Raw genomic sequence first — 27,500 nt, forward strand, 5'->3', positions numbered from 1 at the left:
CACTAAGATCCAGCAACAAAAATCACTTGCAGATCACTAAAGCCAATAACTCTGCTGGTGAAGCACTATTCTCTTGCACCATAGCCAAATTATGGAACTCACCCCCACCCACAATTACCTCCGTACCATCATGCACCCACTTCAAAACTTTACTAAAAGCACACCTAAAAACATGCTGGCTATGCCCTTGCAACTCCCACTCTAATATCATCCACCCCATCCAACCACTACCTTTCTTTCCACTCCACTAACTACCTTGACTATAGCAAGCTCAGATGCTCACAAGCCTAGTACTTATTATACAGCAGGAACTTCTCATTGCAAAATTTGTTAATGTCTGTTATGTACTTCACAGATAAAGATTCTAGTTGTCTACTGATGTACTATGTTCTTCATCTGTAAATATGTTGTAAGTAATTGCTATGTTAAATTGTTAATCGCTATGTAATCCAATGTAACTACTGTCTGTTTATTTTACTGTGGAGCTTTTCTCCCCGGGCCTCCTCTGAAAATGGAACTACGTCCAGTCGGACACTCCCGGTCAACAAATTTAAATAAATAAATAAAGCTAGGACGACAGACCAAGCAACCTGAAAGTGATTAGTGGCTTAGGTGCTTGACAGTCACTTTTACTATACTTTTTTACAATTTGGTTAAAAAAATTCAGATGTGTTGTGTTTATAAAGTGGTCTGGCTTTACTGTACTGCTAATCACATCCTAACCTCTTCACACTACATCTCCCCCTTCGACCCATATTCCACTTTGCACTGTCCAACCATCTCTGTTGCCAGTTTGGTTGACATGGGCATCCTGAAACAATGTAGCACTTATCGCATGTTCACTGATGAAAGTGACAGTATGCAAAAGATGTAGTTATATACATGCTAATGGAGACAAAGCTCTCACACAAAGACAGTACAAATAACAAGCAGGTTGTCAGTACCACATTAAAACAAAAACACACACGGCTCAGACCAGCCACATAGACCTACGTGTATTGACTCAAAGCAAGTACCTCTCAAAAATACACTTTCAGACAGCACCTACCATGAAACACATTTAGCAGTCACACTGACTCTGTTCAAAAACCCATATGGAATACCTCCATAAAACAAATATTCTTGTCATAGGCGATTTCACAGTAATGTACACCGATACACCACTCATAATACTGTGTAAAGAGAGGGTCAGTGCTTCACTGGTACCAGAATTCACCACATCACACAAGCACTCAAGTCCTTACACTACAAGTACACACGTCACAATCATTGTACATGAGGGTATAAATAACTTAAGACATACTACCCTGGACTACATGGAGAAACATGATGGCACTCAGAATGTGCATCTTGGGCAGGTATGACCCTAACCTTCAGCAGTACTCTGCCATCACTAAGAATGATGCCACAATGTCAACAAAAGGTAACAGACTTAAGAAGCTAAACCAACTGTTGCATCATTTAAATGGGGTACGAGACAGAGCAGCCTGGGAAGAGATGGTAGAAAGGGATGGCTTGCACCTGTCCCTCCAAAGCATCTGTAAACTGGCCAAAACCTTGTTCATTGCCATAGTGCCTTTAGGCAATGTCGGTCTACTGAAGCTTCCAACATATATAAAACAGAATTTGGACAACATTAAAGATATTACTGCTCAGTGTTAGGAGCCTCAAAATGTTCACACCTGCAGGCACTACTTACTCTTAAAAACATGGATAAGTGCATTGTCACAGAGACCTGTTTCAAGACCAGTGAAAGCAGTCCATCAGTGCAGGGCCTCAATGCCTATAACTTGTATGGGCCCACCACATTAGACAAATACACTAAAAGCAGAGATGTCTCTATAATTTTAGAATAAAAATCTCACCTCCAGACTCATTAGACAAGATTAACAACCTGGAATTCCTCCACGTCTACCTTGCTATAAACAAAAAAACCCTCATCGGAAAGAGGTTTGGAAATGGTTAAGATGTTTACCTTAGAAACACAAGGTACATGGTTAGTTTCTCACATTTAAAAGGGGAATTAGCTAGGTTTAAAATGACCCACAAGGGCAGCCAGCCTAGTATTTTTCTATGAAGATCATACCCAACTCCATGATGCCCTCTATGTTCCCCTCAGCACATACCACCTACCTAACCACTATGGAATCTCTACGTATTAAGCTAAATACTATTCTCCTAGGAGACTTCCAACAATCCCTCCATAAACTGCAAGACATATGCAACCTCAAACAAGCCCAGAGACTTCTGAGCTTCATAAATACAAACTCTCTTGACCAGTTAGTCCACACTCCAACCAGGGACAATAAAATTTTCTCTCCACTTGGTCCTTGCCAATATGGTGCAGCTCTACTCCTTACAAAATAACTTCTCCCTGGTCAAATCAGATCACAAGTCAGTCACATTCACAAGAAGACGCAAGCCTGAAGCATTCTCCAACACCATGGTATTCAGAAACAATGGGAAGGCTAACCTACCAAAACTGAATTATGACCTGGCTAAATTCAAAAGCCTCTTGCACATCAACAACCCCACTGTTTATGCAGAATCCTTTACTGCCAAACTCTGTGCACCTGCACATAATTGCACAGACACCCATGCCCTCCTCAGAAATAAATACAATGCCAAATTCAAAAATAAACCCCTATATTAGAACCCTATATGCTCTATAACAAAAATAAAACAACTCACTAACTGCAACAATAAATCTAACTCTCACGAAGCCAAAAAAGCTTTTTCTAAATTAAACAAGGAACTCTGTATATTCTATGAACCTGTATAACCATCCAGGTGAAAGATAACCACGTCTTCAACTATATTAGTAATCTCAGAAACAATGCCCAGCACTGCATAAAGCTAATTGCAAATGCTATCACAAATATTGGACCCAGAGAATATAGCCAACAAATTCAGCTGCAACTTTACTCTCACTCTCTCCTTCAAAATTCTCAGATCAAATATCTGCATCTACACCATCCCCTAAAACCTCTCAAGAAAGAATTCAATACAGGCCTCGAACACGATGCCAGTCAGGCTGAATAGAACTGGTTAGCCTTAAACATAACTTGTCATACCCCCTAACAAAGGCTATTCAATATCAGCCTCAAAGCAGGCTTTGTCTTTGATGAATGGAGGATAGCAACAGTTATTCCCTTGCACAAAAGTGGGGCTACAATGGATAATTATAGACCCATATGCTTGGCAAGTCTTATTTGTAAGGCTATGGAGAGGATCATTACAGAACTTACAAACAAAGACACAGGTTACCTTAAGTCTCTGGACCAAACCCACTACAAATTTGTCAAGGGCAGGTCCTACTTAACCTGGTTGATTTCTTCGAAAAAGTCACAAAGGCATTCATCACCATCCCACACTCCGGCATCACAGAGAAACTCTCCCAGCTAAATGTCAATATGTTCATAGATGTGAACTACACTGAATTACTGGGGTCTTTTTAAGCCTAGCTATGCATAACAAATCTCTGTCATGTTCTGGTACCCTTTTTAGTGCAAACAGGGCCCTTGGGAGTTGAAACATTTACATTTACAAGCAGGGGCCTGAGAGATGAACCATTTACAGGCTGACTGTGAAATTCCTGCTCCCCATTCAGCCGTCCAAATTGGGTAAGGGAGACAAACTCTGCTTCACATGGATGGGGAACCTGTTTCAGAGAAGGGGTAGCAGTCTGGGAAGCATATCCATTTCTCTAGTTGGTCCTATTTATATCACAGGTAAGGTTTAACTCTTTAAAAAGGGTAATCCACTTTATATACAAGGGTATGAAAACTTATATCTAAAAATATGGCAACCAGATTCAGGGATCCAATTGTTCCACTGCATTTCACACTCATAAGGATGATCACAGAGTATAATGCTCCTTTCAGCATGTACCTGTTCAAAAATATCACAACTTAACAACCACAACGCCTTCTCAGTAAAAAAATAAATCAAGAATCTATTTCATGGTAATTATGCAGACCACCTCAAAGTCTCGTCACTGGTTCTCATGGATAGCAGAAATGTAATTACCCCAAAATACATTTGTTCAGCCTATCTTTGGAAATTCGTACAGCAAAATAGAACAGCTAAAAACTACCACTGGAATGTAAGGTTAGGTTTCTTAAGCTCCTCACAACAGCCTTGTAAGGACCCATGAACCTGTAACAGAGCTCGCAGGGGAGGATGTGAAAGCTCATTCAGTGCCACAATGTCTCAGAGGAAGTAGTCCCAGTTAAGGGCATCCAAATGCCAAGATGCTTTCACAGTATCTCTCATCATGACTGCAAAACAGAATACATCTGCTTCGAGAGGGCATTGTGGCTCCCCACTGTATTACAGGTCATCTGTCCCCCAGGTAGAACAGGAGTGCAGCCTAACATAATAGACTCTCCTTACCAGGACACAAATGTTGGCAAAACATAGTTGAGGCTGCCTGTAAAATTGCCTCCTCTGCTAGCTCTCATCTTCACTTGGGGGATACCCTGGATGGGGGAATAAAATTGTGTGGCTGAAAGCATTAGGTTTGATGGTCAGCAGCCCCAGTGGGGGAAGAACACAGAAAAAGTAAGACTACATTGGTCACTTTTTCTAATGGGGGAAGGTCTCCACAAGTCAATGTTTTTTTGGGGGGGAATTGTCAAATACACATCAAGGGTATTGCCACCTATTCATACCTCTCAGTACAAGAAATCTGGACAAAGCCAAAAATAATAGGGGGTTATGAAGGCCTAAAAGTAGGGGCAAATTTTAAATATTGCTTTTATACACAAATTTGCTAGCATAAAATATGTTCCGTTAAGCATGCATTTTCTGAAGGATATGAAGTCAAACTTAAAATGATTTGCCAGGGGGGAAAAAAAAAAAAAAAAAAAAAGAAAACAATTTTATGAGGGACAGACTAAAAAAATAAGACCAAAATCTGGACATTCTGCAAAAATTTGCCAGTTGAGAAGTATACAACATTCTGACAAAAAAAAAAAAAGGGTAATTCAGAATATAAAGGCCAGAAAAAACAGGACAGTATAAAGGGGTGAAATTTGAATAATCTACAAACCACTAAGAGTGTGTTCTGATATTACTTTAATAGGAATTTAAAAGACATAGCCAAATCATTTTGGGAGGCTTTAACTGAAAGGAAAAAAAAAAAGACTAAAGTTTTTCTCATAGACTTTAATAAAAGGTACTTAGAATCAGTTACAGTACACTGGAAAGTGAGCTCATAATGTCAGTAAACACTGGAAAGTGAGCAATGTCAGTAAACAACCTCTCCATTACATCAGAGCTGCAGAGACACAAAAAAATTTAGTAAGACACAATTTCAACTGGCAACTCCCAATCAAAACAATTGAACCATGCCATGGAGACCATAGGGATACAATACTAGGGCCTTCCAGTAACATGCCTCGCTCTTCTATTTCTTAAACTGCATCTCTGCAGACAATACTGATAATCAAATATTTCTGCGTGTTCACTGTATACGGCCCTATGACCTCCATGATTTTTGCCTTGCCATCCTAACGGAACCAAATGTCTACTGTCCGATTTATAATTTTCTTGAAGATATCCAAGCATCATTACTAGTACTGATGAATATGCCTTTCTGACTAGAGCCCTAACGTGGTGTTTTCTTTGTGCCCCACATATTTCCATCTGTGTGGCTTTATCTAAAATGGACTTTTTTCTCATGAATTGATGTTGCCTGGTTTTACTTCCTATCAAAAAGGAGCTACTCCTGGAATAAGAAGTTGAAACATTTGTCTTAGAATCTCTACTGTCTCCCAGCTATTGGATGTTTTTTTCTTCAGTCTGTGGGAGAAAAGAAAAGCATATTATGATCTACTTAGATGAGCATCTATTATGTGGCTCTAGTCATCTGCATGAAAACAGGTCAGGAAAAAATAATAAATTTCAGTGATACCACATATAACATTACGGGAACCAGACAGACACCGTCTATCCATGTCCTCACAGAGCTTGAGCATCTCCCCATGTTAAACTGTCTACATTACATGCCCATAATGTCAGAACAATTTAGAAAAAAATGTAGGATGAAACCCAAATTGGGTGGAAATAACCTGGAGAACATATTATAACAGATGAGGTGTAAAAACTCAGAATCCAAAACTGATGCAGGACACAATTGGACGGCACAGCTCGAACTAAGAAGATGCGTTTATTGTGAAAAAACACACTATATGTTCTAAACAAGGAATGGTTAAGCGCTTTCATCTGCCTTAATACAGACTTCTTCAGAACCATATTAACAGAGTAATTGATGATATATATATATATATATATATATATATATATATATATATATATATATATATACTTATTTTGGCGCCAAAAATACACTCAATCACATTTAAAGATATACTCAATTATTAAAAACATGTGAATCATAGTAATATATGTTACTTATAACATAAAAAATAAAAAATAACATAAAAAATAGTAGTAATATATATATACACATATAACATAAAAAACTTGTGATATATATACTTATAATATAAAAATATGCTAAAAAATGAATGAAACGAAACAACTAATAATAATAATAATAATGCACTGGTACGGGAAGAAAATAATAGAGTATGTGTTTTGATGTACACTCCATATGTACAGGGTGTTAAGGAGATAGTTAAACGTCATTGGGAGGCGATTACAGCATCAGAAAACATTAGAGATGTATTGGGTAGCCATCCACATTTTGTATACAAAACAGCACCTAATATTAAAAGGTTACTTGAACAAGCAACTAATAATGGAACAAAGAGGTATACAGGTACCAGGAAATGTGGGTCCTGTAAACAATGTAGAGCTATTAATGAAGCGACTTATATTAAATTAGAAGACATCAATAGAACAACTGTTAGATGCAGGGCAGGCAATTGTAATTCTAAACAAGTAGTTTATCTTGCGACTTGTTATGCCTGCCCTGCTTTTTACATTGGAAAGACTGAGAGACATTTAAAGAAGCGTATATATGAACATTTATATAAGATTCAGGTTCAAGACAAAAATAATGCCTTATACAAACATTAGTGTTAAAGGGGACTTCCATAATTTTAAGTTTTTAATTATAGATCAAGTGGATAGTTTAATACAAGGGGGGAATTGGAAAGCCTTACTAGCTTTAAAAGCAAGTAAATGGCAGATGTTAACTGATGCCACCAGCTCCCCCCCCCCCCCGGTATTAATGAATACATTAGTATAAAACCCTTTCTTATTTTAGACTAGCTTCATTTCATTCATTTTTAGCATGTTTTTATATTATAAGTATATATATCACAAGTTTTTTGTGTTATATGTGTATATATATTACTACTATTTTTTATGTTATTAGTAACATATATTACTATGATTCACGTTTTTAATAATTGAGTATATCTTTAAATGTGATTGAGTGTACTTTTGGCGCCAAAATAAGTATATATACCATCAATTAATCTGTTAATATGGTTCTGAAGAAGTCTGTATTAAAGCAGATGAAAGCGCACCACTCCTTGTTTAGAACATATAGTGTGTTTTTTCACAATAAACACATCTTCTTAGTTCGAGCTGTGCTGTCCAATTGTGTCCAATTGTGTCCTGCATCAGTTTTGGATTCTGGATAACATATTGACAAACCTAGGATCTTTCTTCTGCCAACCCTTTGTTATACCCCCCTGTAATATTAACAGAAATCACTATTTTCATATTTAATACAAACTCAGATTAGTCATAAATAAATCACTTTTACAAGACTTTAATAGAAAGTGCAATTCTGTCAATTAAAAACTTGCATAAAAGTGGGGTACTGGATTAGGCATAAATACACAGGTACATAAAAGAAAAATCAATGGAATCATGAAAAACAAAGTACTGCTTAGATGTCATAAAACAGTATAAGGACAAAATGATTGACTTCCAACAACTGGCTAAGCTTCTGGTGTCATTCAAAGGGGATCCAGTATTTGTCTGCCTGGGAAGACATGATCGACAAACCACAATGCTTTGCCAGAGATGGTCTGCACCCGTCACCCCTGGGATTCAGGTTACTGGCTAAAGCTCTTGCCATCCCTATAGTGCCTTTTTTAGGCAAGGTTCAAAGGATAAAACCACCACTGTAACAGATACAAGCATGAAAAATCTGAAGGTAATGCTACAAGTCTAAACCTCAAAATGCACTCTCAAGGCACTCCTAAAAATGGAGAATATCAATATATGTGCAGTGACTGAGACCTGGTTCAAGGCTCCAGAGAGCACCCCTGCAATACCAGGCTACAATTCTTACCACACTTTTCGACCACAAAACCAAGACCGAAACACTAAAGGTGGAGGAGTGTCCATATTCACCAAGGATATTCACACCTCCAGGCTAGTTGCCCAACACAATGCATCTGAAATTCTCCAGGTGCAACTAACACTAGGTAAGACTGCAATCCAAATTGTAGCTTGCTACAGATCCCCCACTATACCCCAAGATTCTCACTACACCTTCCTAAACATACTAGAAAATATTAAGATACAACCAAACACCCTAATACTGGGCGATTTCAGCTACCCTGCCATTAATTGGGAAAACTACTAGAGTACCAACTCCTTTTCCCAACGGTTCTTGGAATTCATAAATTCCAACGCCCTGGATCAACTAATCCATTGTCCCACCAGAGGCTCTAATATCCTAGAACTGGTCATTACCAACATGGGAGAAAGATGCTCCACACCAGTGGTCACCCCCTCATTGGTCAGGTCTGACCATAAGCAAATCACCCTTAACATCCACATTCCACCCCCACCCCCCAGTAAGGAAACCTCCTTAAAAAACTTCTCCAAAGCCAACTTCATGCTACTGAAGTCAGAAGTGACAAACTTCACAACACCCACGCAAATGGGATTTGGAAGTTAGACTGCAGAATCCTACACTAAGGCACTGTACAAGCACATCCACTGGTGCATGAATCGCACCATCCCAAATAGAACCAAGATGTTCTTCTCCAAAAAAAGGAAGCCAATCTGGTGATCCCCTGCTATAAACAAACTATACAACAGAAGGAAGAAACTGTTGCAGAAAAGAGGAAAATCCTAGGATGCAAAAAACTCCCTCACCAGCCTCAGTAAGAAGCTGAGATCCCTCATAAAATCTTCAAAAGCTAGTTACGAAAATAAAATTGCCAAAGATTCCAAAAGACAGCCACAAGGAATTCTATAGTTATGTCAAGAATCTAAATGGCAATGCTCAGATCTGCTCTGAGCTACAACAGAATGGCATTAAATATACTGATCCCAAGGATATTGACAATATCCTGGCAGATCGATTTAGTGCCAACTTCACCCCCCCCTTTCACCCCCTAAAGGGCCCATCTCAATACCAAAAGATTGCCAAATTCCGATAATCACAGCCACACAGGTAGAAACAGCACTCTCCAAAGCTAAGAATACAGCATCCATGGGACCAGATGACATCCTAGGCTGTGTACTACATGAACTACAAAATGAACTGGCACCCCACCTAAGTGTCATGTTTAATCATAGCCTCACCTCAGGCTTCGTGCCCACTGAGTGGCGCACAGCTACAGTTATCCCGCTCCACAAGGGAGGATCCGCCTTGAATCCCGGCAACTACCGTCCCATCAGTCTGACAAGCCTGATCTGCAACGGCATGGAATGCATCATCATGGAACTTATAAACAAAGACATTGGCAACCTTCAAACACTGGACCCCACCCAGTTTGGGTTTGTGAAGGGCCGATCTTGTCTTCTGAATCTGATTGACTTCTTCGAATCTGTCTCCAGAGCTGTGGACAAGGGTAAGGCAGTCCACACTGCCTATCTGGACCTCGCCAAGGCCTTCGACACCATCCTCCACTCTGGAATCATAAATAAACTTACTAAGCTGGGCATAAATCCCTACGTCACTCGATGGGTTGCCAACTGGCTTACTGACAGAACACAGACTGTAAAGGTAGCAGACTCCAAATCTAGCTCCAGACAAGTGACAAGTGGAGTACCTCAGGGTTCAGTCCTGGGACCACTTTTGTTTGGCATCTACTTCTCTGAAGTACAGGCCAACACTAAGGGACTCTGGCTAACAAAGTTTGCAGATGACTGCAAACTGGGAGCCATTATTGAATCCCCAAATGATGTGGATATTCTACAAAAGGGCCTTACAGAAACAGATGCCTGGTGCCAGAGCCATGGGCTCAAGCTTAATGCCAAGAAATGTATAGTTATCCCCTTTGGAAAAAAACATGTACCCATGAACTACCACATAGGTGGCAGGACACTAAACATCGAAAGTGTGGTGAGAGACTTAGGGACACAAGTGGACAGTGGTCTCACTTTCGATAAACCACATCGCCACAACAGTCAGGAAATCCTTCTATGTGGCACACCTCATCACTAAGGGTTTTTCATCCAGAAAAAAAAAAAAGAGGTCACTGTCCCACTGTACTCATCCCTCATTAGACTCATTATAGAGTATAATTTGGTATGTACCTCACAAGGCATCTGCAACAGCTGGAAAGGCCACAGAAATACCTCACTAAAAGAATCACAGGCCTAAAGCAGATGCCATATGCTAACCGTCTAAAAAAAAAAAAACTCAAGCTATACTCTGTGGCATATTGTCTGCTCAGAGGCGATCTCTGCTTAACATACAAGGTCATGTCAAACCCTCAGCTGTTGGACATGCTCCACTTAAAGAAATCCCAATCCCTCAGAGCCACATGCTCCAGGGATCTAAACCTTATCATCACAATGAACAAAACATGCTGGAGGGACTCCCCATACTCTGGAATAGACTACCCATACATGTCAAGCAGAGCACCTCACTGGCCCTCTTCAAAAGGAACCTTGATGATTGGATGGGAGACAGGAAATTCCCGGGGATCATGTCAGTCGCCCTGCTAGACAGGGGCCCAGAGAAGTAAATATTGTGGGAAGAAATTTCCAGGGATTTGTTATGGCTAGGCTTGCATAGGCCTTAGGGCCGATAGCCTAGTACCAACCTATGAACCTATAAAATACCCACGTTTTAAAAACAATTACAGATTAAATTAAGGAAAACATATTTTCATCAAATTGTCCAGATCAAAGAAATTCAGAGGTTCACAGGAGGTTAATGGGCTAATGGCCCTAGGGCTCTTACAAACTTAGCCAAGTTTAACCCTTTTTCCCTTAAGAGTCTACAGGGATATGGTCTATGTTATAAGCAGATCTAAATCAGCACCGACTGCCCCTATCCAACAGGGACAGAGGTGAAACCAGTGGGGTGAATTTGCAGTTTCCCATCCAATCATCCAAATTATGCTTAAAAAGGGTAAACAAGGGTCTCTGTTTAACCTGTATTGGAAATTTATTCCAGAGAAGAGGCAGCCTCTGGGAGATGTATCTGTCTCTCTAGCAAATCCTGCTGATGTCACATGGCAGGTTAATGTCCATAGAGTGAGGGAGTCATCTACCATTTGACTTACAAACGTGCAGCATTTCCATTAAGGAAGGTTCAGAGGTTGCTCTGTATGCAAGTTACAGGTCGCTGAGGGAGTCATCTACCATTTGACTTACAAACGTGCAGCATTTCCATTAAGGAAGGTTCAGAGGTTGCTCTGTATGCAAGTTACAGGTCGCCTCTGAGTAGTCTATACAATACGGAGTATAGGGACAGTGATTTCAGTCTCTCCACACAAGACATGCACTGAAGACCCTGAATTTTATTTGTTAGGAAACTTTCAGGCCACTCCGGTTGCTGCAGGTGCCTGTTACATAACAAAAAGGGAGTACTGCACTCTATTATTGGTCAAATGAGGAAGAGTATGGGGGGGGGGGGGTTATAACCTCTTGTTCTGGAAGCTATGCCCTTGTTTATGAGAGGAGCAATGTAGAAGGCCTTCCTTACCACCGATGGTGATCAAAAGTAAGGTTGCTGTTAACTTGTGTGCCCAAATCTCTCACCACTTAGGGTGTTGTTATTAATACAGTAACCTATAGGGACATCGCCTTTGCCAAAGGGGATGATAATGCATTTTTTTGCACTGAGTTTAAGACCATGACGTTGGCACAAGTTCTTTTTGCAGAATGTTGAGGACTCATTAAATGGACCAAATTTGCAGTCATTAAAAAACTTTGTCAGCCACGGACCTTTTCTTTTGGCCTGCAGAAGTAGATTCCAAACAATAGGGGCCCCAGTACTGATCCCTATGGAACACCACTGGTAACGGGTCTGCTGGTGGAGGTGGAGTCTGCTACTTTGACTGTGTGTTCTGTAGATGAGCCAGTTTGCAACCCACTTGACAGTATACGGGGTGAGCCCTAGATGGGTGAGTTTTTCAATGATGTCCGAGTTGGTGATTGTGTCAAAGGCCTTGACCAAGTCTAAGTAGGCCATATGCATAGATCTGTCTTTGTCCAGGGCTTTGGTGCCATTCTTGAAGAAGTCCACCAAGCTCAACAGGTAGGTTCTCCCTTTAACAAAACCAAACTGGGTCAGGTCAAGTGTCTGAAGGTCTCCTATATCCTTGATGATAAGGCCCATGATGATTCGCTCCACAGCCTCTAACAGGTCTATAGCTTCCAGGGTCGGTGGATGCACCCCACTTGTGCAAGGGGATGATGACAGCTGTTTTAAATTCATGTGCAAGGGGATGATGACAGCTGTTTTAAATTCACCAGGGATAAAACCAGTGCTTAGGCTGTGGTTTAAAAAAAAAAAAAAAAAAGCTTTCCTATACATGACAATAGAAAGCTAGCGTAAAACCCCTCAATCACTTTAAACAAAATTTTAATGAAAGAACTAATGCAACAGGCTGTGTTGGTACAACTCACAAAATGGGGTAGAAGCAGTGTCAACCCAAACAATTTTAGACCTATCTGACTAATACTCTGTGTAAAATCACTGGCATCCATGATGGAAATTACAAAAAGGACAAACATGACCAATTTCTGTTACATGTGTTGATTTTTACTTCTTGAATATTTTGTCATTCTTCAAAACATAAGAGCAGCACGTGATAAAGGAATGACAATGCACGCCACTTATCCCAACCCTAAGCCATTCAACACCATGCATCATAAAGGAATAAATGACAAAATAAATTAAATTAAATGTCAAGTCATTTGCAGTTCAATTGATAAAGCAGTGGTTAAGCACTAGGATGCAGCAAGTCAGGCGGTGGTGCTACCTGTTCATCCCGAAAGTGTTATTAATGCTGCCTTACAAGACTGGAACCAATTATTTGGAGCAGCCTTCTCAGATGTAAAGGTGAGTAAATGTTACACACCAAGATCCTCTGCATATATACAGTGATAGTCAATCACCAGGTAAAGCTGAAATATGGCTCATACAAGCTCAATTCCACCAAATGCTAATGACTGCAAATGGGTAACATAACTCAATTAAAAATGCTAATGTCTTCCAAGACAGTCTACAAAATTAGACACCTGGTGCAAAACTAATGACCTCACTTTTAATGTCAATAAAAGTATCAACATGAGAAACTTCAAAAAAAGACAAATTAGGATTACAAAACAAATAGATATCTTTTAAAGTACTATTATTTTAAAAGATCAGAGAAAGGTAAACCAATTAAAATCTGATCAAGTAAATCTTATTCAGCTTGTCTAACCATTCCAAACATATTACTATACCACTGTAAACTTTACTGATCTCACTCATAACTTCTGCAGTCTTCAAGCAAGCAACCTGAAACAAACTGAAAAATGTTCAATGATACCTTACTAGAAAAATCATCTGCCAGAACTGTGAACTACTTGGAAAGATTTTAGGAAATGCCATTATGTTTGTTTTCTTTCCCCAGTCATGAGTTAGACTTGCCCAGTGGTTACACTACCTATACCCAAATGATCCATTCATTCTTCTCCTCAAGGGATGGGAACGGAATCTACAGGTGCTGAGACTCAACAGTCCTAGCTCTGGGACAATACTCTGGGTCCATCCTAGGATACAGTGAGAGTCCCACAACCTATCTGTCCTGGCCTGCTGGGCTCACAAGAGCCTCCCTAATTTAGGACCATTGCCCATTCTTTCCCCCAGTACAGATTAACCAGCCCTGTCCTCCAATTAGAGGTGCAAGCCATGTGACAGGAGCAAGGCCATTCTACAAGTCAGCTGGACTTCACCAATTCCAGCTCCATGAGACATCAGTGCAAATTTCACTACAGGTACCCACAGGGGTGCAGGAATACTACTGTACAGGATATCCTCTAGTAAGCAGCACGCACAGAGTGAGCATCACTAATTGCATTGCCACAGGCCATGCAGCTGCAATACTGCACATGTAGTCAGTGAAGCTAGGCGATGTCAACTTGCAATCCGCAGGGCATCAGTGTAAGCTTCATATAGCTGCTGACAGGGACAGAATACTACTGCACACAATATCCCCTAGTAAGCAGCGCTCACACAGTGAACATCACTAGGCACATTGCCACAGGCCATACAGCTGCATTACTGCACATATCGTTAAGCTAGATGGGCAATGCCAACTCCCTGCATCCCAAGAAGGGTGAAAAGGCATCAGCTACTCACTCCTATCCTCTTCTCCTGGTCCCTTCAGCATTTATTGAACACAGCTTGCCTGAGACACAGCTTGACTTTATCCCTGCAAGTCACTCGGCAGGGTACTACACTGTGCTTCTTAATGATTACTTAGAGATGAACTCTATCTGCTCTAGATGTCAACGTCTGATCTGGATCAACTTCAAAGTCTATGCCAGAAAAGCTCCACTTGCTTACACTGCATTATACTAAGTTCCAGTTAAACACAGAGTAGTTACATTTCTATTTGCATCTCTACACAAACAGTCACTATATTGATGGGCAACCTGAACCCTCACTGCTATGGACACTTTCAGCATAACTCACTTGATTCCTTCAATGACTTCTTTTCCCATTTCATAACTCTGAGTACAGAACCAATGCGCAGTCTGGTAAGCAAACCATTCAAAAGTACATATGCACCAACAGACAGACACACACTTCCACTTGCCTGTTCCTTAGTAGTTCAGCATATCCAAAATATGTGTATATAAAGCAAGCAAGTTGCATACAAGTTAACAAAAAATTAAGACTTAAATCTCAACATCATCAACAGCATTGGATCATTCTGCCTTCTATGGACTGGTCTATTGTAAACAAAACCATAAGTACTGTAAAGTCAACATGGAATACATGCATAATACATTGTTAACACTTCAGAATAATTTCCAACCTGTCAAAACAAAATGGATAAAGGTTTACCTCTTAAAATTCCCAAAGCTGCCACTAACAAGAAAACAGCTTGAAAAAAAGTACAAAAACAGTAACTGCCCAGACTCTGGAGAAAAAAAAAATTATTGTTCGGAATACAAAACAGACTATTTACCCTTACTGTAGAATCCCACAATGTTCTGGGATGACTATAATAATCTAATAACCAGAGGGGAAAAAAAGAAGAAGCAAGCATCATCTGTCAGTACTGATGGATGGTGAGCAGGTGAAAAAACTAGGCTTCTGATCACGTCATCATCTTATCCAGCATTTCAGGGTCAACAGGAGGCTTCATGAAATATCGCCTTTTGACATACTGGGTTCCAAATAATCACATACTGCTGTCTGAAGTCAGTCTATTTAGCCCTGGCAATTTATAATTACAATAAACCACCACCTCTATACAAGAAAGAACTTTCCATATCAGTACTGTCCAAGCTCGATCTCCCTTACAGTCAGACAGAAAAAGGGTTCAACAATCCCCAATCACATAAAACAATGTTCATCCCTGTCCATTTTAAAGCACAACTTAGATCTATACATGGGAAGCAGAAAACCCAGGACAGCCCCATGTACTACTAATAGGCAGAGGCAGTTCCTAAATGCTTTCTTCTATGCATGGGTCCCCTCAATTCCTCTACGGTATGATCTCAGTTATTCTCATTAGGAGTAATATATAATTATCGACCATGGGATAGATAGACAAGGCCAATCTATAACCAAATAGAATAGGCTATTTTGAACACAAAAAGGAAAACTGTCTAGGCTTAAAATGGCCTGCAAGGGCAGCTAGCTAGCCTGATACTTACCTACGAACCTATTATCACATTCTCTATTTCAGATTAGCCACCACTCTTATGAAGACATCTAAAGGTTTAGATTAACTGGGTTTAAATGTCATCTTTGCAAAAAAAAAAAAAAATGTTTGCTGCTACCCATAAATAGACTGCCGCCTTTAAGGAGAACTGCGAGGACCAGAAAGTGTACAAAAGAAAGAAAAAGCAAATGCCAACAAGTATACAGCCATGTGACTTGACATAGCTCTCACTATTATTTTGTGCATATGTCCGTGTAAATGTGCGCGGGCACAAACACACACACATTTTTTTCAGCAACGTCACGGAATTTCTGCTTTGTTAAAATAAAAAACATGTCAACACTGGCAAAAGGGGCTGTTCCAGTAACATGTGCTTTGCCTGTGTTTGCAAGTACTTCAAATAAGCCAATAAATGCACTTCAAACGAAGCAAAATTAAACTAGCTACTTTACTATAGGTGGCAGTGAAAGAAACCTCATTGTCTCAAGAGTGGTTAAGGCTAAATTGTTTCCCATTGTCTCAATAGTAATGCTGCTTTAACCCGGATAACCACAAACCTCTTCAAAGAACCATTAAAAACTAAAACTTCGGTCAGATCACTCAGACCCACTACTGTCCCAATGAATAACACTGAATTTACATTTCTATCACTCCAGCGTTTGTCCAGGAATGTTACAACCATAGGCCACAAATCTGGAACTAAATTCCTTCAGAAATTTAAAGCTATCCTATCTGTAACTGACAAGGTGCTGCTACACAACACTCACTTGAGTTTGCATTAAGTAGCTTTAAAGGTGGGTCCAGTAAGGGGAGGCGATGCATGGTGTCTTTCAGGTCAGGCAAAATTATTAACATGTAAAAGTGCTGTAAACTACAGTAAAATCTCAGTTAACCGGCACCCATGGGGATTGGCAGATGCCAGATAACTGTAGCTTCTGGTTGCTTGAGAGTCGCTATTAAAAATAGGCCTGACTAATACTGTACCCTATACTATTTGTTTGGTTTGACTTGTTCTCAGGGTGGGGAGAGATGGAATTTATTCATTTCTTCCTTTTTAAAACTCTAAAAGTCTAAATCCAAGTAAATAACCACTTTCAAAACAATCTCTAGCTATAAGGTGAATATGACAGTAAAGACACAAAGGGAAACAAAGTATTATTTTATACAAAAGTTGGTGGATGCTGGGAAGAGCCTTTCCAAAGTCATAGAAACAAAACACAAGAGAACTGAGAAATGCATGGGGGAAGCAAGGAAATTCCTAAAGGGACTGGCTACTGTAATGAGAAGAGTCCAGCTGTCAGTTAAGAAGGGTTGACGGACCCTATCCAGTAATAAAATTAATAAGGACTATAAAAAATGTAATAAGGTCCATGTACTGTGCATAAAAGTCAACAAAACCCTTGTTTTTAAAACATAAATGTGGCCTACTGTTGCAAAACACAAATTCAATACAGGCAAACACAAAAGTACAGGAAAACACTAATAAGGTAAGGAAAAGGAAGAAAGGTGGAAATGTTGCCATCTGTAAAGAGTGCATCACTCTGTTGGCCTCAGAATTTACCCTGATCAAATCTCTTAGTTTATTTCATACACCTATTCCCACTTGTGTCAAGAAAATAAAATACCCTCTTGTATGGAGTATCTTAACATTAGCAAGAAAAGTCATCACCAAGCACTGGAAGAATTAGAGGACTCCTACTGTGAAGGCTACTGTCAGACTCGAAACTGGTCACAAGTGGCGTCCCACAGGGTTCTATCCTGGGACCACTCTTGTTCGGTATATACTTTTCCGAGGTACAGGCAAACGTGGGAGGACTATGGCTCACCAAGTTCGCAGACGACTGCAAACTGGGCGCCATAATCAACTCTCCAGCTGACACAAACATCCTTCAAAAAGGTCTCACAGAGACAGATAACTGGTGCCAGCGCCATGGTTTAAAGCTAAATGCCAAAAAATGTATAGTCATACCCTTTGGCAAAAACAATGTGCCCACAAATTACCACATAGGTGGAAACCCATTAAGTACAGAGAAAGTTATTAGGGACCTGGGGACCCAAGTTGATAGCAATCTCTCCTTTGAAAACCACATTGCCAAAGTGGTTAGAAAGACCTTCTACATAGCCCACCTCATCACGAAGGGTTTCACATCTAGATCAAGAGAGGTAATCATGCCCCTTTATTCATCCCTCATCAGGCCCATCATAGAATACAATGCCCCTTCTGGGATGTACCTTACCCGACACCGGCAGCAATTAAAAAGACCCCAAAAGTATCTCACCAAGAGGATCAAGGGTCTCAAACAGATGCCATATGCTGCTCGGTTAAAAAAACTCCAGCTCTACTCAGTTGCATACCGCCTACTTCGAGGTGATCTATGCCTGACATACAAAGCTATGTCAAATCCAGAATTAATGGACATGCTCCACTTCAGTAAATCTAAATCCCTTAGAGCCACACCGCTCAAGGGACTTGAACCTCAGCACAGAAATAAATAGAACTTGCTGGAGTGACAGGTTCATAACCCAGAGGCTCCCTTCGCTCTGGAATAGAATTCCAGTTCATGTGAGGCAGAGCACCTCACAATCTCTTCAAGAGGAATCTCGATAAGTGGATGGAGGATCATAGGTTTGTCCCAGGGATTACTCCCGTGTCACTATTAGACAGAGGCACAGTAAACTAAACCTTAAAAAGGGCACAGTATACTCAAATCAAGGGGTGGCATAAGCCATACAGAATCGGGCTAGGCTTATAATTGCCCCAGGGAAGATAGCCACTTTATGAACCTATGAACCCAAGGAATTTGTACATTTGGCAAACTGAAGTCTGTAATCTTGAACTTATCACGATCAAGACGAGGACATCTAGAATCACATCTTCATATAATATATGGTTGGAACTCAAAGAACTGCTGGATAAACAGACTTTAATAATTAACTAACTAACAGCTACCCTTGTCACATTTGTTTCTCGGTTTAAAAATCGTTGTTTGATAGTAGACAGCACTGTAAATAATTATTTTAGTTGTTTAGTATTGTTCTTTCAGATATGTATATGTGTTGTATAGTATTTTATTATCACATATTAATGTTTTGCTGTTAACATTTTAAATAAAAAACAATTAAGGGGGAAAAAAGAATTCCATAAGGACAGGGTGCATCCTGTAGTAACTTATAAACCAACTGACCCTATCAGGCCCTAAACATCAAACAAAAAAACATGAAAAATACCACCCCTTTGCGGACCGTCCCTCTACTGCCAATAATATAAGCAGGAAAAAATGAATTATTGCATAACAGAATTGAGAATAATGTACAGTACTGCTTTCGCAGTTAACTATTTTCTTCTAGAAACGTGAAGCTGAAAAGGAACACGGAAACGGCCGCTTCGGACAAAAGCCAAGCATATATTTAGACGATACTATAATATAAAAGCGCCTATAAAATAGCTTAACAAAGATGCATTATGTATTAAGCCTGTCATTTCTGATGCAAGTCTTACATGCGTAACTTTTTCCAGCCCGTCCTCATGACAACGGTTTTATTTTATCCATAAAACTGCATTATACATATAATAAAATGTATGTCAAAATATAAAGGTATCGCCTATTAAGTCTGATGATGGGACAATCTGATTTATCCCTGTATAAAATGCAAACACCAACCAAAAGCATAACAGACGTTCACCCCCAGCTCGCCTTTCCCCTGTGCCAACTGCTCTTTACTAGGTGACAAGGAAGTTGTCAAGTGGCCAGCTGAGCGACGCAGGTGCACAAGAAACACAAAAATAACAAAACCCCCCTTCGGCACAAAAACAGCAGACGTGAAGCCCAAGCTAGCCCAGCTACCTGTTCCAAACACCTCATTACTATCAATAACCTCTTCAAGCAGACAAAATAATTTATGATTAACAGATTATTTCCCAGAGGCTCATTCTGTCGTCATCGATTGATCAGCGAATGAATGACTGAAAAATGCAAAAGCACATCAAGTGCAAAAGTCGTTTTTACCACATATACAAACCCAGCTGCATAACATAAACATTATTACAATGACCTATCTACACAAAAAAAAAAACGTATCTCCTACCGTCCGCAGGCGGCCGGGGTAACAGATCAGCTCTAACCTCCTCCACTGAATGCAAAGGCTGCCGAGAAACAAGTCCTTTTCATCGCGGTTTCGCAAAACAAGAACACGCATGCGCCCCAAATCTGTCTAGGACTTCAATACATTCTTATTTTAAAATAATAATAATTTAGTTTGTTGCAGACTGGAGTATAGGGTGGAATGCGTAAAACAAAATAACTACGTCTTGTCTGCCAGTGAATACTTGCCAAGACTTGCAGCGTTCAACGCCAACACCTTCAAAAACACAGGTTGATGGTATGTTAGAATACCACAAGTCCCAGTAGCCCTTTCGATACTGTACTATATCCTCCATGCTCCTTTGTAGTTTTTTTTTCGGCAGATGGGAGCAACGGACCTCTATTTGGAAAATATGGACCATTTGATAAAACAAAGGAGAGAGTTTCTGTTTGGGGTATTGCAAAAATGCGAACGTCAAAAGGGACGTTGAATGTGCGTGTATATCTTTCGTTTTATAGGAGTTTTTACGTTTTAGAAACCATACTGAATCTGATAGACATGTAGGTGTTCTTCTCAACCTGTTCCGTTAAAAGTTAAGTATAGCATTGAAAATAATGGGGGACAAAGGCCCTAAAATCACAAATAAGTTTTCGGTGATGACATTATTTACTCACAGACTGACACTGAATAGAGTAAATATAATTATAATGCACTTTTTGAAGCCTGATAAGCATAGCTCTCAACCTTCAATCGCCAAAATGAGGAACACTCGCCTTCATAATGTGGAACAAATGGGCAAAATGTGGAACACATACTAATGGCGTTCTAACAACTTCAACTAGGAAGGTCATAGGATGGTTAAAATATGCTGGTTTTACTTATAAAGAAGATCCTTTAATGAATTAATATGAATAATTTCAATTTACCATGGATTTCACTTAAAAAATTCCTAACACTGAATGTGTGACAGACTCTTTCATTGTGGAACTTTGAGGAATTTCGAGGAACATGAACTTTTTAAGACCCCAAATGAGGTACGTTCCTCATAATGAGGTACACTTGAGAGGTATAAGGTTGTACGTGCACATCGAATTTCTCCATTCTTGTCAGTTTATCCACATATTTTTGGGCTTCAAATACATTAACTGGAATGGATCCTGTTCTTGGGTCAGGTTACGAGATTAGGTAAGAGTGAACCGCAAAATGTAGCTTCTCCATTTTAAATTTCTCCAAATGTTTTGGGGTCCTAATACTGTTATAGAAGTGGACCACATTCAAATTGGTCTTGCTTCACCCTTTCATGTTGGCCAAAGTGATCTCACCACCTGCAAAATATAGTGTGTTGTTACAACGTTGGCCATGTTATTCCTAATATCATGATTTGTGATGTGCAGAGCAACATTTTGAAGTAAAAATTGGGCACATTTTGAAGTAAAAATTGGGCACATTTTGAGAGCTGCTGGCTAGAGATGCCAACTGTAGTTTGGGTTTTACCATCTACTGTAGGGTGGGGTGGGGGAGATTAATGCACTACAAACGTCCTGCTTTCCATCTTTACTTAGTTTCACTATTGTTCAGTTTGTGTTTTGTCATACTTTTATTAATTGCTGATACCCTTATATGTTTATGAAAGTTAGCCATCACCATGCAGTACAAAAATGACTGAATTTTGCTAAAACATTTATTTATTTTACATTTGTTGACCAGGGTAGTCAGACTGAATACATGCCCATTTTCAGCAGATGCCCGGGTAGAAAATCTCCAAAAAAGAAAAAAATACAACACATAGAGAAAACATATAGTAAATCCATATCACATAAGTTACAGGCACTGATCGAGCAAGCAGTTTATACACTTTATCAAACTTAAAAATTAGTTTAGGTAGATCAAACAAAACAATAATAACAGTGTAGAGATTTAATATATGTGTGTGTCTACACATATACCTACACATACATAAATGTAATGTAGGCATGTATTTACATCCAAACCAAAGAGTTAAAAGGTGAAAAACTGCAAGAAAGTCCCCATCTTCATTGTGTAATGACTTTAACCTCAATAAAATAATAGTTATATTTATGCTTTTCACAGCCATCGAGGGCCACTAGGACCCAGTAGTCTGTTTATTACTATACTTGCTGAGTAGGCTTATCCTGCTTATTTAATTTACTGATTTTTTTTTTAATCAGGAATGTCCCAATAGATTACGCCCATTTGTACTGGAGGCTCAGGGAGAAAAAAGCTTTTTACAATAACAAACATAGCAACACAATAATAAAAATATATATAAAAAATAAAAAAAAACTTAACTAAATTTAAACCCACCAAATTAGCAGCAGACAACCTCCCAAGTGAATACCTACAAATCGCAGCTGACACTCTAGCCTACCCAGTATCCATCTTGATTAACAGTTCTCTGTCAGAAAGTTATGTTCCCACACTATGGAAAGTATCGCACATAATTCTCCTCCACAAAGGTGGCCCCCTCCACAGAGTTAATCAATTACCACCCCATAGCTATTCTCTCTCCACTCTCCAAAATACTAGAGAGATGCATCCATTCTCAGGTCTCAGATCACCTCCTTGCTAACAAACTCCTTTCCAACACCCAACACAGTTTCCGACCAAACCATAACACCACCACCACCACTGCCTTACTCTCTTTCACTAACACTATACTACAACATAAAAATGCTGGTTATCTTTCCTCAGCTACTTTCCTAGACCTATCTAAAGCTTTCAACATGGTACCACACAAACAACTCCTCTCTTTCTTCTCAATAACCTATCCTTCTCTCAATCAGTCACCAGCTGGTTTCAGAGTTACCTGTCTGACTACCAACAATCCGTTGTATGGCAGGACGACCTATCCCCCCAACTACCTGTCTCCATAGGGGTTCCCCAAGGGTCCATTCTTTTCACCAATAATCTAGCCTCTGCCACCACACATGGCACACAAATACAATACGCAGATGACTCAACCATCATCTGCACAGCCCACTTCCTATCTGAACTGCAAAAAGTCATATAGGATGCCTTTTCCTCTGTTGAAACTTGGTTATCCGATGCCCAATTAATACTCAACCCAAACAAAACTAAATTATTAATCTTTCAACCCATCAAACTTACCCAAAACAACTCTCACTGTAACATCACAACAAATGACAACACCACTATCCATCTTACAGAACACACCAAATTGCTAGGAGTGGAAATAGACAATAAACTGAACTTTGATATTCACATATCCATGACCATTAAAAAACGTCCACAAAAAACTAGGAGCATTATATAGAAATCAGCAACTACTTACCAAAGCTGCAAAGATTTCAGCAGCAAATTCTCACCTTATCTCCACCCTACTTTATGCCTCTCCAATATATACAAACCTAAGATAATGCAATCTAAATAAGCTCGAAACCTGCTATAACAAAATTGTCAAATTCGCCACAGGGGCATCCTACCGTAGCTACCACTGTCTCTCACTGGCAGAACTGGGCTGGCTAGAGCAATGGTACCAACTCGCACTCGCCCACAAACTAGTAAACCATCCAGTAAAAGTCCCATCCCTCCAGAATCTACTCCAACCCTATCTTACCATCAGCCCACTAAGATCCAGCAACAAAGACCTCCTACAGGTTACGAGAGCCAATAACTCTGCTGGAGAAGCATTATTCTCCTGCGCTATAGCCAAATTATGGAACTCCCTCCCACCCCCAATTACCTCTGTAACATCTTGCACCCACTTCAAATCTTTACTAAAAGCACACCTAAAAACTTGCAGGATATGCCCTTGCAACACCCCCTCTAATATCACCCACTCCATCCACCAAGTACCTCTCTCTGCACCCCACTAACCACCTTTATTACATCAAGCTTGGTTGCTCATAAACCTAGCTACTTACTATACAGTAAGAACTTCTTATTGCAACAATTGCTAATGTCTGTTATATACCTCACAAACAACATTGATTCTGTTGTCTACTGATGAATTATGTTCAACATCTGTCACTATGTTTTAATCTTGTATTATGTTCTTCACCTGTTTTACAACTATGTTTTAATCTTGTATTGTGTTCTACAGCTGTAACAATGTCTATATTTTTTTTAAATGCTTTGTTTCTCACATTGTATAATGTCTGTAAGATTTGAATGTGGAGCTTTTCTCCCCAGGCCTCCGCTGAAAACGGACCTGCGTCCAGTCGGACTCTCCCGGTCAACAAATGTAAATAAATAAATAAAACACACTATAGCATGTATAACAGAAAAGTGAAGAATATTAAACACTATGCCATAACTATACAGGTATAAAGGAAACTGCATAGTTATTGGGGTACTTGCGTATTATCGCAACCAGATTTTCGTGCCAACAGCGGTTGTTTTCTGATCACTAAATATGTTCATTAATCTGCTTCAAATGGAATACAGTGTGCTTTCTTTAACAAAACAGGTTGTTTTCCGGAGGGCTATCAACACAAAGCACACAATAATGTTATTTCTTTGTGCTCTTTACTGGCAGCATGTCGCTTCTTGCAAGGCTGTTCACACTGAACGTTCTTTGTCAGCCACTGCTGTCAAATAACAGCCATACACACAGTTGGGAATCATGGCTAGGAGTGTGGAAGTTAACGTAAGCTCTTATGTTATGTCCTTACTGGGTACAGGTGACTTTGTCCTACATTTCGGAAGGTAAACAAGTTGGAACATCTGATTCCTGCTTTGTGACATACTGTTATCCCCATGTCATACTTTACATCCTCAAAGACTGTGAAGTGCCCAACCAAGAAACTGCATACATGACCCGGCATAGAATGCGGTTGGGAGAATACATAAGCATTGGTAAAACCTTCAGAAAAACATTAGTTTTTCAAATGTTGAAGTTATAACCCTACCTAAATAAACTTCAGTGTAAAAGAAAACAGTGTCTGTTTGGTTTTCATTGTATTTTCGGTACCATGTAGACATCGGAAAGCAAACGGTATTACCATGAAAATCTGGTTGCAATAATACGTAAGTACCGGCATTGGTTATTTGTAGCAAAAGGGCATTGATGTGCTTAAGATTATCTTTCTGAATGAAACAAACAAGTTCTGCCCTTTTGTGGGAATTAATGTGAAATGAATAACGAAAAGATAGTATGTTCCAGAATTATCGCCATTTTAGGAGACATGATCTAATAATCTCCTAAATCTGAAACTCTAACCATAAGCCTAAAGCCCTAATTTAAAAATTCTAACCCTAGATCCTAAACCTAAACTCCTAACATGTTAAAACTCAAACCCTAAACCTAAAACCCAACCCTAACCTTAAAACATAGACAGTATTCTGCCATCACTGTGAATGATGCCACAGTACAGATAAAAATAATCAACTTCAACAATTGGCTCTGTAATTGGTGTAATTACAGGGAATATAGTGGTCCAGTGTGTGTCAGCTTGGAGGGATGTTGACAGTCCTTGTGGTTTTGCTACGGATGGCCCAAACCTCACTCCCTCTGGACTTTCCACATATTGGCAAAACCAGTTTCTTCCGCCACAGTGCCTTTTAATGCAGTCTGTTATACTTAACTAACCTAGCAGTTTAAAACCAGACTGATATTAGCATAGCATTTGCTCAATTCTAGTTGCGAGTAGGTAATTCTCATAGGACATTAGTAATAAAGCTATCCTGTAGTCATGCATTATTAGGTCATTTCAGGATAGACAAAACCAAGGCAGGAGTACTAGCTACATTTTGCTTACCTGGAATAATGAAACTGTAATGAGTTAGAATTAATTCTGTGTTTCATTTCCAGAATGCCAGAGAACTGCACTAAGTCCTGGATTTAAAAGCCCATTGATTGTAATGCCCATCACAGAAGTGCCATTTCAACATACTGCTATGGACATGGTGGGGTACATTCATTTGAAAATCAATGAATCTGTATACAACTTTAATTTTTCCAGAAAATACCTTACTGATCTCAAACGACTCTGATGGGGGATGCAAGTATATAACGATCTAATATCATGTGCTCAAGTAGGAATAAGACCTTATGTACACATTTTGCAGGTAATTTAAAAATCAGTAGTGTCCTTAATCCTGAACTGGATATAGAGAGAAGAGGTTTTAAATATTGTTCAAAAATACTGATAAGGGATCTGTAATGGACCCAGTCCCAAAAACAATGGGTCTGCCTGAAGGAGGAATGATACCCTAATGGATCTTATGCAAAAGTTGAAACATTTGTGGATTTGGAGCCTGTATCATCAAATTTTGACAAAAACCCACGGTGGTGGTGCTGCGGTAGCGTTGTCGCCTCACAGTAAGACGCTGTCCGGTTCGATTCTCAGCTAGAGCGTCTTTTGCGTGGAGATATCCGTGAACGGGCGTACCTTCGTTGAAGGTTGTGCGTCAGGGCTGGTAACTTGGCACGTAAAAATCAACTACCAATCATTAGTGGACCGGAGTTCCGCTGTGGCGACCCCTAACCGGGAAAAGCCGAAAGAAGACTACATCATCAAATCTCGACAAACCTGCAAATCAAGAATGTTTCTTAAAAAGGGGGTTGGGTCTATAACCATCTTCTGATAAAAAGGGCTTTGTTTCCCCCAGAATTAAATGGTGAGCTGTAGCTAGATGTATTTCATGTATTTTTTGTATATTAGTTTTTATACATAAAATTAAATATTGTTATTGGGGGTAAGGTTTATCTTGATATACATTAATTGCATTTGTGTGTTCTTTGCATTTTATTGGTATGGAGAGACCATGTGATTGTACTTTTTATATTTAAAAGGAATGAAAGTTACAATTGGATAGCATTGAAAAAGGGTAACCATTTGAAATGTGTGCATGTGTTATCTATATGTGTGTGTGTGTGTGTGTGTGTGTGTGTGTGTGTGTGTGTGTGTGTGTGTGTGTGTAAAAGAGTAACCATTTGAAATGTGTGCATGTGTTATCTGTGTGTGTGTGTGTGTGTGTGTATATATATATATATATATATATATATATATATATATATATATACACACACACATATATATGTATATATATATATAGAGAGAGAGAGAGAGAGAGTTCCCCTTCAGAAGACTGAAATATCACAATCCTGAAATTCATAAGACTGAAGACCAAAATCCTAAAACTTCAAAATCCCAAAACTCAAAATACTGAAAACACACAGAATACAAATAATGATAATATGCCAATACAAGGACACACAGAAGCACATACAAAACAAAGCATAGCAGTTATCATCAAGTACCCCCACATCCCCTGCTACTTTAATGTAGCAACTCCGAGATTGCACTTAGTGTAGTGGAAAGTAATATGGTTTATGTTGTTTAAAGTCAGTATATGTGTATGCTTTGT

The 27,500-nt window shown here is 39.4% G+C and overlaps 1 protein-coding gene across 3 annotated transcripts in view; it reads right to left on the reverse strand.

The window, feature by feature from the left end:
• Positions 1–27,500, reverse strand: part of SLC45A4 (solute carrier family 45 member 4) — a 1,160,736-nt gene that overhangs the window by 566,797 nt on the left and 566,439 nt on the right. Inside the window, exon 1 of one of the 3 annotated variants that reach the window (XM_044067264.1) lies at positions 20,151–20,265. The exons of 1 other annotated variant lie outside the window; for it this stretch is intronic. The gene's annotated coding sequence lies outside the window, so the exon portion shown is untranslated. Of the gene's footprint in view, positions 1–20,150; positions 20,266–27,500 lie in introns of those variants that run through there. One more of the 3 variants, XM_044067267.1, reaches the window with a different exon arrangement.

This window comes from Protopterus annectens, chromosome 3.part1, assembly GCF_019279795.1.
Source record: "Protopterus annectens isolate FY-2018-M chromosome 3.part1, PAN1.0, whole genome shotgun sequence".
NCBI lineage: Eukaryota > Metazoa > Chordata > Ceratodontiformes > Protopteridae > Protopterus > Protopterus annectens.